Genomic DNA, 15,026 nt, shown 5'->3' with positions numbered 1-15,026 from the left:
GGTAGGGTGCTCTATAAATTTAATTCCTTCCCCCTTCCTTCTCACACCAGGCAAAGGAAATACGATTAATAAAATATTTAAAAAGAAAAAAAGGAAGGAAGGAAAGAAAGAGGAAGAAAAGCCTTGCAGCCCAAGCCCCACTCCCTTCAAGGTTGACTGTGATTCCACCTTCATTTCCTAATCTCACTGCCTGTGCCCTACACCCCCACACTCTGGTCCCTGTGCTAAGAAAATGTCTGAAAGTCTCCTCCTCCCCTATGTCTATCAGGACAGCTCGTAGGTGACACAAGAAGAAGGCTGGGGGTCTACACTGTCAAGTCCCTCCAAATGTTTTCAGCCACATGCACACGCCCTTGCTCCATCAGATGTCTCCATGACTGGGGCTCTGCAGTGATGCCCCCACCCCCGGATACGAGAGCAATATCTGCCAACATTCCTCCTGGAAGGACCATTTCACGTCCTCTCAGAGAGAATCCCACCTATTTCTTCCCAACCCCACCCCCATCTCGAGAAAAGCTTTATCACCACAAAGAACAGTGTTCTTTTAGCAAAACTGATGAAGATTCCAGGATCTAAGGTGAAGCAGCCTCGGTTTGAACCTTGGCTCTGTCCCTCACCTGTGTGACCTTGGCCAGGTTACTTAACCACACCAAACAGAGTCGCGCCATCTATGGGATGAGGACAGTACAGTGCATACCTCACTGGGCTACCATGACAACTCATTAAGATCATTTATTTAAAATATTTAGCACAGTACTTGGAACATAGTAAACGCACAGTACACAATTGTGTTTTTATGACCTCGCCATTAAAAATTTATAGACCACCTGCATTCCTAAAATTCCGATTTTGCAACTCTAACCAAAAAAAAGTTGGCGGGGGGAAAGACAGGATAATAATATTTAGAAAGGAAAATTTTCTAAGACTTTTTTAAAGAAAAGTGAAGCATGTAGATTGGTCAGGCTTTAGGCACTCTACATACATTCTCACTCAACTCTTGTGATACCTTTTGGAGTAAACTGGAGGGGTAAGTGGAGGAATAGTTCAGAACAGAGTCTGAACTCTGATTTGGCCACTTTGCTGTGTGACCTAAGGTAAGTGGCTTAACCTCTCTGGGCCAATTTCTCTATCCAGTAAAATGAGAATAATGATTACCTATAAGGTAGTCATGAGGACTGAATGAGTTAATGTATGCAAAGCAGTAAGAAGAGTGTAAAGCACATAGTAACCTTTTACTCATGACTGCTGTAACCTTTTAGAGAGCCTGAAAGAGAGGTTCAAGAAGGTTAATTAATTCACCCAAGCTCACATGCTGGTAAGTGCAGGAGCAGAATTCAAATCCGAGTCAAACTGATTCCAGGGCCAGTAGAATGCTTATCCCACTACTCTTCATCATATATATCTAGTAGGAAAATCATTAGGACTTTCTCTGGGCAAAAAAGATAAGGCCAAACAAAGGGGAGCCTGGGTGTTGGGTAGAGTGATGGTTCATTTCTAGAAGAAGTAACAAAGACAGAAAAAGGAAAGGTCTGGAGAGAAAGAGGGTCAATTATATTATGACATCAGAAGCTAACTCTGCAAATTAAAAAAAACAAACAAACGTGTTTTAGGCCATATTGCCGCCTGTGAGTACAGCCGGCATTCCAACCAGTTTAAAAAAGCCCTTGTGGGAGAGTTCCAGACACTGTTTAAATTCTGATGCAGGGAGGGGAGCCCTGGTGGCTGTGTGTTTCTGCAGAGCTGGTTTTCCAGTGCACAGACCCTTCTCTGGGTCCAGCCCTCAGGGGGACATCGTTCCAAAGCACTGAACCAAATATGTTATGCCTCTCTGCTAGGCCCAATGCCCACAGTTCTCAGAACACGAAATCCTGGTGCATGGGGCCCAGCTGGGAGGGCTGGGCAGGGTGGGGCATTCAGAGACTCCGGCGACTGTTGGCTGTAGGATTAGCAGTGATTAATTTTTCTTTTTAGCATTTGCTTGAGCATTGAGCATATATGGCTTTGGTGACTAGAAAAGAAATTGTTGAAACAAAACAGTTAAAAAACCACATGTGGTCATCTCTGGGTTGTGGGATTACTGGTGATTTGTATTTCTGCTTCTTTCCTTTGTGTTTTTTCTGTTTTACTTCATTTTCTGCTTTGAACATGTAATGCTTTAGGATTTAAAGGAAAAAAGAATAAACGTTATTAAAACTCAAATGAGAATGATTTCACGTGTTGGAGTGTGAGCTCCAACCACCTAGGCCTCCCTGGCTCCTGTCACAACATGTTGAAGGTGGAATTCCATAACGTCCTCCCTCAGCAAGGAGAAAAACCTGCCAAGAAATGGTGACTGCTCTCCCGGGGTCCGGGGCTCAGAGAGCTCACTCCACCAGCACTACCACACTGAGCTGTGAGCGCCTCTTTTTTTTCTTTTTTAATCTTGTTACTGTTCAATTGACTTGTCTGATTATTTTTTTACCACATGAAAAAAAAAGTGTGTTTCCACCTGATCAAAATTCATGTTTTGTCCATTAGCTCCATTCTTTAAACTCGGAAGGAAATGTTCAAGTTTCCTAGACCTTTGAGGGTTGTTGATTCAAATGCAAATACATGTGAGCTCCTCAGGGATATAATTTCTGTCAGGAAAGAATAGAATGGGCCAAAGTCAGTGCTCTGGCGGTTTTTTGTGTTTCTTCTCTGGAAAGAAAAAAAAAAAAAGAGGGGAAGGGGAGGGGAGAGAGAAAGAAAAAGAGAGAGGGAAGAAAGGGAGGAAGGAAAGAAGAGAGGGAGGAATGAAGAAGGGAAGGAAAGAGAGAGGAAAGGAGGAAGGAAGAGGGAAGGAAGAGAAAGAATACAAAGAGAGAAGATATGGGGAGGAAGAGGGAGAGGGAAGGAGTGAGTTTAGAAACATCAAGGAGATCAGTGTTGACAATTAGAATGCAATGGGAATACCTTGAACAAAAGTGGCCTAAAAAATAATTCTTTCCACCCCTGTCATTTTCCATATGAGAAAGCTAGGCCCAGAGAATTCAGTAATTTACCCATTTCAAACACTTACATGATGATAGAAGCAAGATTACAAGCCAAATTTTCCCAATTCCAGACCTGGCCCACTTTCAATTCAACTCTGTACACTCTGCCTTTAGGTGCAGGGAGGTATGTGTGACCTACCCAGCCTATTACAAAGGCCTTGACATTTAAAGGATTAAACATTTGGATGATGCCTTGGGAGTATTCCTTCAAAGACGGTTCTCTCAAAAGAGGTGGATCAAAGAAGACTGGTGGAAAGAGGGGTCTGTATCCGTTAGGGTGCTTTCAACTGCCAGCAATAGAGAATCTCACTCAAAGTGGCTTAAGCAATAAAGGGCATTTTGTTGAAAGTGCCACGGTATGGCGACCTTCAGAGGAGGCTTGTTCCCAGCAGCTAAATTAAATCACCAAAGATCCAAGTTTCTCTCCATCTTCTTGTTCTGCCTTTGGCAGCACCATCTTCCTCTTACAACTCACTCTCTCTGTGGCCCTAATGCAGGAACTCTCAGGCCTGGTCCCTTCCTTTCCCTTCCCTGCCTTGGACCTCAATTCCCTGATCTGTCAATTGATGGGGCTGGTCACTGAACGAGCTCAAACTGCCCTTGCATCTCTAACGGATTTTCTCAAAAGGTGGTCCATGGGCCATTTGTATTAGAACTGTTGCTTAGCCTGTTTGTTTAACCAACCATACAGTTCCTACACTCTAGCCCAACGCCGCTAAACCATAATCTCTGAGGAACACAGGGATCTGCGGTGTCAACAAGCTTGCCCAGAATATCCTTGTGCCCATTGAAGTTTGATAAATATTTGTTCCCAAGAGAACCTAGAACAGGGAGTAAACTATGACTGCTGAGCCAAATTCTGCCTGAGAGTTAAGAATGGTTTTTACATTTTTAAAGGGTTGCCTTTAAAACAAACAAACAAAAAAGGAAAAAAAAAAACCAAACTCATGCAAAGAAGAATATGAAACAGACCTTCCATGGCTCCCAAAGTCTGACATATTTACTACCTGGCTCATGACAGAAAAACTTTGCCAACCCCTGGCCTAGAATAATGAGGTCATTGGATGGTGGAGAGAAAGGCAAGGGGTGGATCTGGACAGTTTACAGGGCTGATGAGGCCAAGAATTCCTGGGAGCAGGAGTTTGCAATGTTCCATCAGCTCCATGGAGAATCAAGCAAGTCAAAAATAAAATGTGCTCAAGTTCTGGAATTCAGTTTAAGAAATATCTTTTCCAGGAGACCTCCTGGAGTCTTTAGTTGGGCCACCCAATGTCAAATATTGACCTAAGGGCCAGGGCGGGGGTACAGTAAAAGCTCAGGAAGGGATGATGTCAGTATGCAACCTCTTTGCTCTGACAGCCACCAGTCAGCGGTCTCCCATTACATGGGGAACATTTTGGCGTTAGCTTGTGTGACTCATTTCTATGCCTTACTTCCAATCACAGAGCAAACACTTATCAGCTAAGGATATGGTGCTCAAAGAGCCACCCCAAGTCAGGGAGGTAATTTCCCGGGGACTTGACCAGGAAAATATCCCAGTACTTCTCGGACAATGGGCAAGCGATGCTCTATGTTAGGAGCAATAGCAGACAAACCCATGGTTTGGGAGTCAGGCAGACCTAGGGTCAAGTCCTGCCCCTGAACTTACCTGCTCTATGATTTTAGACCTGCACTGTCTGAGATGGTAGCCAGTTTATTTAAATAGCCAGAATATTTAAATTCGTTAAAATTAAATAAAATGTAAAATTCAGTTCCTTGGTGACAGTAGTCACACTAGTAGTCACTAGTCAACTCACTAACTACATGTGGCTTGTGGCTATCGTATCAGACTGTGCAGATGCAGAACTTTACCACCACCACAGAAAGTTCATGGGGCAATGCTGCTGTAGGCAATCTTTTCGGGGGGGCAGCGGAGTTTATTTAAATTCCAGCTAGTTAACATACAGTGTAACATTAGTTTCAGGTATACAATTTAGTGATTTAACACTTACATAGAATACCAGGTGCTCAGCACAAGTGCACTCCTTAATCCCCATCATTATTTCACCCATCCCCCCACCCAGCTCCCCTCTGGTAACCATCAGTTTGTTCTCTATAGGAGTCTGTTTCTTGGTTTGCCTCTTTTTTTTTTTTCCCTATGATCATTTGTTTTGTTTCTTAAATTCCACATGTAGGCAATCTTTTTTTTTTTTAAAGATTTTATTTATTTATTTGACAGAGAGAGAGACAGCGAGAGAGGGAACACAAGCAGGGGGAGTGGGAGGGGGAGAAGCAGGCTCCCCACTGAGCAGGGAGCCCAATGTGGGGCCCAATCCTAGGACCCCAGGATCATGACCTGAGCCAAAGCCAGACGCTTAACGACTGAGCCACCCAGGCACCCCATGTAGGCAATCTTCTGACAATCATTTTTGAATCTATCCTCTGGCTTTCTTTCCACCACCCAATGGCTTCATTATTCTAGGTTCTATTGCTTTGGAGGAGAAATGGTTATCAAACTCCAACCCAAGTTTCCACATGCTCATTTATAAAACAGACATAATAGTGTATCTACCTGTCAGGGTTGTTGTGAGGATTACAGGAGACAGAACAGATAGAGTGACTAGCACAACACCTGCCACAGAAAGAGTGCTCATCGAAGGGCCCTCGCTGGTATTGTGTGCAAAATCTCATGCTCGTTTACTACTAATACTCTCCCATCTTCCTCTAGACCAGTGGTTCTCAAACTCCAGCATGCATAAGACTCACAGTCTGCTGGGAGGGTCCTATCCCCAGAGTTCCTGATTCAGGAGGTTTGGGAGCCTGGTAATGTGCATTCTAACAAGTTCCTAAGTCTTGTTGATGCTGCAGCTCTGGGAACCACACACTGAGAACTGCTGCTCTAGACAGTTCTTCTTCAGCCATTGCTGCCTCTTTCTGTTAGGGAGTTGTTACTTCTTTGTGATATTGTCCTTTACTGAACATAACTTGCTAAGTTATGCACCTGCCTGCAACCAGGCTATTTATTCCCTCTATCCCTGAGAAACCTTTATCTGCATTTTCCAACCCCAATCCAGACTCTGATAAGCCTGGTCAACGGCTTCCCCCCCAGATCTCCACCCCCCGAGTTTGTCACTCATCCCTCTGTGCTGCCTCTTACATTTTGCTTATTGTTTGTTTGCTGTGACATAACAGTTATTTCCTTGTCCGTGTCTCCTAAAGTGTAAGGAGATGTTCCACTGCTGGTCCCCGAGACAAACTGTTGTGGCACATCAATAATTTTAGATGGTACACAGAGAAACAAACAACACTGAACCACAAAACAAGACAGTTCTTTCCAAACTCCCATTACATCTGGGAGAAAGCCTTGGCCTGGGGCTGATGTGTCTTCAGCGCCTTGCTAATAATGCTCCAGCTCAGAGCCCGAGTCAGATAACCCCATCACCATACCGTCATCATCATCATCATCATCATCATCATCATCACACAAGGGGGCTTAAATCCATGTAGTGCTATCTGGGTGCCTGCTAGTGTTGTAAGCTTTACACATGTTCACATAAATTAATTGAGTGAATCCTCGCAACCCTTTGAAGTAGAATAGAATCGTGATTTTCAGTTTAGAGATGAAGAAACTGAGGCACAGAGAAGTTATGTGGCTTCATCACAGTCATACAGCTGGGAAGCCCGAGAACCAAGATTCCAACCTAAGCAGAGCACCCAGTGTAGTCTCCTAACCACAATAATCCTGGGGCAGAGTTTCACAAAGCTGTTGTTTTCTTACCCTGTCTTCTATCCTGGGCAAGTATATTCATTTTCTATTTGGCTGGCAATAAAAGCCTCTTTTTTACCTGAAGTAAAGTAGCTTACTAGGGTGCGCTAGTGGTAAAGTCGGCTCATGGATGGAGCAGCTGGGACATGGCATGCACCTGACTGATGTTTGGGGTAACAAGTCTAAGCAGACGGTGAGCTTCTTGGGGGCAGGATCCTGTTAGTGTCAGTCAGGGTCCAGCCAGAGAACAGATGGCACATGCAAAGACTTCACTGGAAAGAGCATCATGAAGGAGGGCTCTGGGATGTGGGCGGACAGGACAAGAGGATGGCAGAGGGTAGAGATGTACCAGGGACTAGCCATGGAGGGAGGCTGTTACCCCCTGGAAGGGACAAGAGCAGAAAATGGCCTTACCAGATTATGTGAGAGCCATCTCCAACTGCAATAGTGGAAGAATAGTCACCAGACAGAAACTGTGGCCAAAGGAGAACCAGCTAGGAGTAGGGAGGGGTGACCTATTTCTCCTCTAACCGTCTACTCTCCGTCCTGTGAGTCCTTGCCATAGATGGACTCCAACGGGAGCCCAGAGGGCAAGAGACCGGGGATGCTGGCAATAAACGTGGTCTCCCAGGTGCAGAGCAAGGCCGAGGAAAGCAGGGATGAGTATGAGGCAGCCCAGAGAATAATCTGCACAGCAGTAGGCACAGCATGGCACACGGAGCACCATGCACAGCGTGTGTGTCTAGGATATGCACAAGACACGTTTGTTGCTTTAAACAGAAATGAACTGAATGGAGAAATTGGTTTCAAGTAAAAAAAAAAAAAATGCTGTGTGCTAAAAGCAACTGGACCCTGTGGGCACCTGGGTGGCTCAGTCGTTAAGCGTCTGCCTTCAGCTCAGGTCATGATCCCAGGGTCCTGGAATTGAGCCCCGCATCGGGCTCCCTGCTCCACGGGAAGCCTGCTTCTCCCTCCCCCACTCCCCCTGCTTGTGTTCCCTCTCTCACTGTGTCTCTCTCTGTCAAATAAATAAATAAAATCTTTAAAAAAAAAAGCAACTGGACCCTGGACCTCGAGGTTTCTACTTCCAGCTTATTTGGACACATGAATCATGAGATGCCACTGACCTCTTGGGGCTTGAGTCACACACATGAGGAACTGGGTTACTGGTGCACAGAGTGTTTCAAGGTGTAATTACATCCTCCACCTCGTCAGGGTGTCTAGACTAGATTGTGAGACCTGGGGGAAGAAAAGACTACAGCTTTCTGTGGCCCTCGAACAAGTGGGAATTACTGGCAGAGTCCTTTTCCCAGAGTACACAGGACCAAATCCCCGACACGGCAGCAACCTTGGCCTGAAGGGTGAATATAAAAAGGGAAAAGAGGTACTGATGCACAAGTCTCAATAGGAAAGAGAGTCCTGGGGGCACCTGGGGGGCTCAGTGGGTTAAGCATCTGACCTCTGCTCAGGTCATGATCCTGGGGTCCCGGGATCAAGTCCCGCCCTCGGGCTCTCTGCTCATCAAGGAGTCTGCTTGTCCCTCTCCCTCTCTCTCTCTGCCCCTCCCCCTGCTCATGCTCTCAGAGCAAAACGTTGCTTAGTAAGGCAAAGAAAACACGGGTTTAGCTTAAGTGATTGAACATGTATTATGTACCTGCCACTGTCTGGTACTTAGATCAGGGCTGTGTATCACAGCAGCTGTCAAAGTGAGGTTCGTGGAACTCTGGATCCCAGAGCTTGACAGGGGACCCACAAGGTCAAAACAATATTCAGAACAACACCAAGACATTATTTTTTTCTTCCAATGTATTTACACATTGGTGAAAAGAAAAGGTGCAAAAAGCTGCCACCAAACTATGCTAGTGGTCATTGCATTCTCCAAAGTCACGCACTTACAGTAGGGAAAAAAAACACCATTTCACTTAAGCATGTCTTTGATGAAGGAGAATAATTATTAATTTTATTAAATCTCAACCCTTGAGCACATGTCTTTTTAAGACTCTGCATGAGGGGTACCTGGGTGGCTCAGTAAGTTAAGCGACTGACTCTTGATTTTGGCTCAGGTTGTGATCTCCCAATCATGATCTCAGGGTTGTGAGATCGAGCCCCACATCGGGATCCACGCTGGGCTTGAAGCCTGCTTGAGATTCCCTCTCCCCCTCTCCCTCTGCCCCCCCCACTTGAGCGCTCACTCAAAAGAAAAGGACTCTACATGGGGAAATGGGAAGATTGAATAATGTATTTCTACACATGTCCAAGTACCATGGTTGTCTCAAGGAAAGGCACCTGCTCAGTTGTTGGAGTTGCAATCCAAACTAAACTTTTTTCATGGATTACCATTTGTACGTGAAGGGACAAATGGAAACTATGGGCATTCAGACTTGAGTAATGGGCAGACATGTTCTCAAAATTAAGTAAATGAGCCTGTTATGTAAAAGAAAACAACTGACAGTATTTGTTACCAATGGTAACATTCAAGCTTTGATATGGAAATTAGGATTTTGGAAAATATATATGCCATCATTAACTTGCCAGCTTCCCAATACCTGAAGATTTTTCTGATGAGATCCGTGGTGGCATTAATGAGAGTGATATTTTGATGTCATATAAAGAAATGTGTCAACACCTGGATGATCTGCATAATTCAGTGAATCAATATTTTCCAAATGCCCAATACATCATACTGCAAAAGTACACGCAGGCAAAACACTGATTTAAGTGCAAAATAGCCAGTGGATTTTAAGGTAACATAGTATGAAAATTTCATTGATATGGTTTCACATTCCACATTACAACCAACTTTGAAGAAACTGGCAGTCAAATTTTGACTTAGTATCAAAAAAGCCTATTAAAGTACCTTTCTCTTTCACAACTACATATCTGTAAGAGGCTACATTTTTTTTATACTGCAAGCAAAACAACATATGGCAACACATTGAATGCAGAAGAGGTTATGAGAATCTGTCTTCTATTAGGTCACACATTAAGGAGATTTGCAAAAATGTCACTTTCCCCACTGAAATTTTTTTGGAAAATATAATTATCACCAAAAATGTTAATTATGTAACTTTTAATCAGTTAGTTAATTATTGTTATTTTAAAATAAATTGGTAGATAAATGATTTTTCAATTTCTCAGTTGTAATTTCTAATACAATAAATATTAGTAGATACAACCCACACTTAATAAAAAGGTTCTTTGGGTCCCTCAATAATTTTTAAGAGTGTAAAACGGTCCTGAAGCCAAAGTGTTTGAGAATTACTATTGTATAAGAATCTTACCAGTGCAATGAGATCCCAGAGGTAAAAGCTTCTAGGAGCCTAGAAAAATCATGAGACCCAGATAGAAAAACAGTTGTTCGCTCCAACTCTACAAAAGAAAACAATAAATGTAAAAATTAATAAACGCTTAATTAAATGTCTACAAAATGTACCAACATGCCAGCTTCATTCACTGTTAAATTAAGCATTCATAAGGATTTTATTCCATCAAATACAACTTATAGGTTCAGTTTTCTCACTTCACAAGTTCCCCTATTCATAGTGGACACAGTAATTGTTGGGAACTCATAGCCAATCATAAATTAAATGAGTGACATGGCGCCAAATAATTTCTAAAGCACAAATACAAAAATCCTACAAAGATTCTTAAAACAAAAAAGCATATTTAATGTGGGATATGAGTGCAGCTGGTATATTTGATATTTTGTGTGGTGGGGACTCCAAAGTCAGAACATGCAGGGCTCATGAAGGTCCTACAGCATCGTGTTGTCTGTAAATCATAGCCCTCCCGAAACATTTCAGTGATCGGCGGTATCTTCACCGGGGAAAGGAGACATCTTCACCAGGTGAAATGCCTCCCCCTGACCTTTGGCAGGAATGGGAGAGAGAGACACATAATGAAAGTACAATAAACGGGTCAGCAGAGGAGCAAAATCACACGTGCTCTGTTGTTTGGGTCTGAGCAATGGCACAGTGGGCCAGGCCTCTGAATTCTGGGCAGGCGTTAACACTGCCCTCACACCCAGACTTTCATCATTAGGTGTGAGCAAGGCAGGGCTGATGGTTTAGAAGAGCCCTGGGACATCTCACCAGAAAAGGATGAAGTCTGAAAGCAAAGGCTGGGGGCACTTTCTCAAAGTTAGGCAGCTTGAGGCAAGAAGTCACCCAATAATGGTCACCACTTCTGTTCCACGAGACCCTTGCCCCCTCACTGGCACCTCAGAATTACATGTCCTTGTCAAGGAGCGGTGTCCAGGGGCACCTTGGTGGCTCAGTCAGTTAAGCATCCAACTCTTGATCTCAGTTCAGGTCTTGATCTCAGCGTCATGAGTTCAAGCCCCATCTACTTAAAAAAAAATAAAGGAGCTGTGCCCAGTACTGCAGAGATGTCTCTCGACTTCACTCCCTTGAAAAGTGTCTTCCTTACCTTTCTGCCATGCTCAGCTCCATTGACTGGAGCAAGGCAGTGTTGACCCTTCATCCAACTTTGAGATATCATGACTCTGAGACAATATGGCTGTCTCTTAACAGGGATCTCCAGTGATGGGATTTCCTGCAGTACTGCAAGTAACTTATTTTCTTCCTCATTTGATTTTTTATAGTGTCTGCTATAATGCATTTACTTTAATTTTTTTTTTTAATTTTAAAGGATATGGGTAAAGTAACTGGCTTATAATAGGTCTTTGATAAAGAGTAATCACTATTATTTGGGAATTAATCAGGGAGTGCCCTAACATTTCCTGCATTGAAATCGGGAGCTCTCCACTGTTAAGAGAGGATAGATTGACTTCCATTTTCTGGAGCTGCCTAGTTTAATAAAAAAGTAAAATAAAAATAGAAAAATGGAAAAACAGGAGTATAAAACATATGATACATTTAAAATGTTTCACTTAACAAATCAATGTTTTAAACATACATACATATGCAAAACCACAATACAATAAAATCACGCAATTGACAATATATATCAAGATTTATGAAAAACAAATAATGCATGGAGCACACATTGCATAGGCAATGTGGCCTGGGAAGGAGACCAAGATGTCCAGCTCTCCATGTACAAAGTCTTCTTTCAGTCATGTCAGTGAAGCTCTGCCACTCAATGGTATCATTTAGAGATAAAAACAAGTCTAAAATTGAGTTTCATTGCCAAATTGCCTTCCTTGGGCACCTCTTCCCTTCACCAACACCACTAGATTCTGATTGCTATCAGCCTTTATTCCTTGTATTGATATCAGCATTTCTCAATGCAAATGTCTGAACTTCCCAACCACAGGGAAAGGGTCATATACTCTGCTGTGACTTTTCGTGCTTATAACAAACATGTAACCTACTAATCGAATTACTGATATTTTTTAAATATCAAGTTTTTTTAAGTGCTAACAGAAATATCCACTATAAATGCATATTTTTTATCTTCCAATTTGCACACACCCTGGAGATCTGCATCAACTCTCCAAGCCTACTCTATCATATTTAAAGATGAAACCTCAAATCAATCTTTTTTTTTTTTTTTTTTTGGCTTTCTGTCCAACCCTTTTGAGCAAGGATACCGCCCTTCCTCTGCCTCCCCTCCGCAGAAGGCTAGCAAGGATCTCTTGGCAGCTGTTCCTTTCATCTCTCCAGGGTCAGACACCTCCTTGCATTGTTATTTCAGTTGATCCAGTTGTGACTAAGCCATCAAATGCACTTTCTCTGAACATTCAACTGCTGATCACTGAAAATCAAGAGGTTTGGATGATGGTCTCTGGCGTGAATCTTCTCCCATCTGGTTCTAGTTCAGGGCTGGCCTTTGACAGCCCTCTGTCTCACACCATGACTCTAAGTGGGTGTGGAGACTAGTTGGCTCTCTTGAAGGTTGAGTGGATCCAAGGAGAGCTATTTGTTTTTCTAAGCCAGAACAAGGAGGGATTTTTTGCATCATGTAGATGTAAGCTTATCACCAATTTCTTCATAACAGGTGTGTCTTATTTGACATAAAGGAAGATCTGTTATCAAACACAAAGGCCTTTTTCATTATGACTTTAAGGGAACAACGGTACTTTTAAAGATAGAAGCGACTGGTGTCTTCATATATCCGTTGAGGATATTACCAAAAGATCCATCCCATCCTTGCCACTTCCTCATTCCACTCCCTTTAATTGAAGCCATTACTTCTTGTCTAGAAAACAACAGCTCCGTGGTTGGTCTCCCTGCCTCCTCTCTTGCCCTTTGCCATCTTTCTTCTCTTTGCTGTAAGCACAAATTTTTTCAAACGCAAATATGAGCCTAACCACCCCCCTTGTTCAAATAACTGCAATAGCTCCCCCGTGCTTATAGGAGAAAACATACATTCCTTAGCAAGCACACAAGGCTATTTATAACAGAGGAAGATAAAACAATAGAAACTTGTGAGAAGTAGGGTTTTTTTAATATATTTTTTTTCTCTTCAAAGAAGTTGAGCCACACCAGGCATAAACGTTATGTAATTTTGGTCCATGGTGACAAGTTTAAAATTCTGACTCTAGGCTGTCACTCATGCCACTCCCAGTGCCTGGAAGGACCTCAGTGCTGCTTGCCACTCTTGCCTCCTCACCTAGCTCAGTATATATCTCATAGAACTCAGTTCCAATGCAGTCTCTTCCAAGAATTTTCCTGGTAGTGAGTCGGGGTTAAATGTCCATCCTCTGGGCTCTTGGTCACCTCTGGTCCCTCGGTGACAGCAGTAACCACACTATTACCTGCCTGACACTGCTCTTCCCAGACTCCTCCATTAGGCCAAGACTTCCTTGAGGAAAGTGAATGTCTTACACCTCCTTGAGTAAGTACACAAAATGAATGCATATTATAGACATGTATTTTATCTACCTAGGACCTCCTCTTCCCTGTTCTTGGAAATAGCAGCTACTACCCTCCTTTTTAAGGAACTGCCCCTTCTCTACTCCTTATGGTTCAAGCAAGGCTGTTAAACCAGAGGACTCCACCACTATCCTAGGGAGGGCTCATGACCCGAAATGGACCCATCAAATTCTTTTACCCAGGAATGGACAGGGCTCAAAAAGAATAAAAGGCAACTGGAACTATGTCATCTGCTGGCAGCTCTGTGGAGGAGCCACAGGTGACCCAGTTCCTGGATTCTATTATTCTCAAGGCTTTTGTACTAGTGAGCTTTTGCTGTATAACAAATAATCCCCAAAATTAGCAGCATAAAATAATATCCATTTATTTATCTCAAGATTCTGGAGGTCAGCAATTTGCACTCAGCTAAGCTGGGCCTTTCTCCTGGTCTTGGAAGGATTCATACATCATCTGCAATCAGCCATTGGTGAACTGGAAGCTGGCTGGTCTATGGTAACCTCAGGTGGAATTGTCTCTTTCCTACATGGTGTCTCATCTTCCACTGAATTTATTCACAAGTAGCTGCGCAGAATTCCAGGAGAGGGAGTGGAAGCATGCAAGACTTGCTGAGGTCTAGGCTCAGACATGGCACACCATCACTTTCACTGCATTCCATCAGCCAAAGCAAGCCACAGGACCAAATTCAAGAGGGTGGGAGCTAAGACCTACTCCTTGGTGGAAGGAGCTGCAAAGTCACATTGCAAAGGGTGTGGATACCGAGATGGGTATAAAAACATGGTCATATCAACAAACTACCACAACTTTGTTATTCAGTTCCCTGTTAATCTTCCAATATATCCCTTTTTTTTAAAATTTATTTATTTATTTGAGAGAGAGAGCACAAGCAGGGGGAGCAGCAGAGGGAAAGGGAGAAGCAGGCTCTCCCCTGAGGGAGCCCAATGTGGGGCTTGATCCCAGGACCCTGGGATCATGACCTGAGCCAAAGGCAGATGCTTAACTGACTGAGCCACTCAGGCACCCCTATCCCTTTTTAAATTAAGCTAGTCAAAGTTGGCTTCTGTGTTTGTGCTTTAAAAAAAATGTAACTTATACCTGCTTGGAAATGAATGAAAGGATGTGTTATAATGGGTCAAACTTTCATCCAGGGGAGAGTGATGAAGGGGGTGTAGGAAAGTGACAGACCATCATAGAGCTAAAGGAGTTGCAGAGTATACTATACACTGGTTGCCTATGGGCACCCCAGAAATTAGGATACCACTTTTCTTTTCCACCTTCCTAACTCACCCTGTAGCCACAGCCACCACTATCTTGAAATCTCTTTTTAAGAGTTAGACATGGAACAATAAGCCATTCGCTGGGAACTGCTCTCTTGTCACTTCCTAAATTGAATTGGCTGAGTGTTTGTTAGGTGACTACCTGTATTGATAT

The 15,026-nt window shown here is 43.3% G+C and overlaps 1 protein-coding gene across 3 annotated transcripts in view; it reads right to left on the bottom strand.

The window, feature by feature from the left end:
* The window catches only part of CCDC34 (coiled-coil domain containing 34), a 265,852-nt gene that overhangs the window by 142,858 nt on the left and 107,968 nt on the right, over positions 1 to 15,026 (bottom strand). For all 3 annotated transcript variants that reach the window (XR_008507477.2, XR_008507475.2, XR_008507474.2), the window contains exon 8: positions 10,041 to 10,128. The gene's annotated coding sequence lies outside the window, so the exon portion shown is untranslated. The remainder of the gene's footprint in view (positions 1 to 10,040; positions 10,129 to 15,026) is intronic.

Source organism: Mirounga angustirostris, unplaced genomic scaffold (genome assembly GCF_029215605.1).
Source record: "Mirounga angustirostris isolate CCGP_5_RB_7025 unplaced genomic scaffold, mMirAng1.0.hap1 SCAF_13, whole genome shotgun sequence".
Classification (NCBI taxonomy): Eukaryota; Metazoa; Chordata; class Mammalia; order Carnivora; family Phocidae; genus Mirounga; species Mirounga angustirostris.
This window is presented reverse-complemented; position numbering and strand designations above follow the sequence as displayed.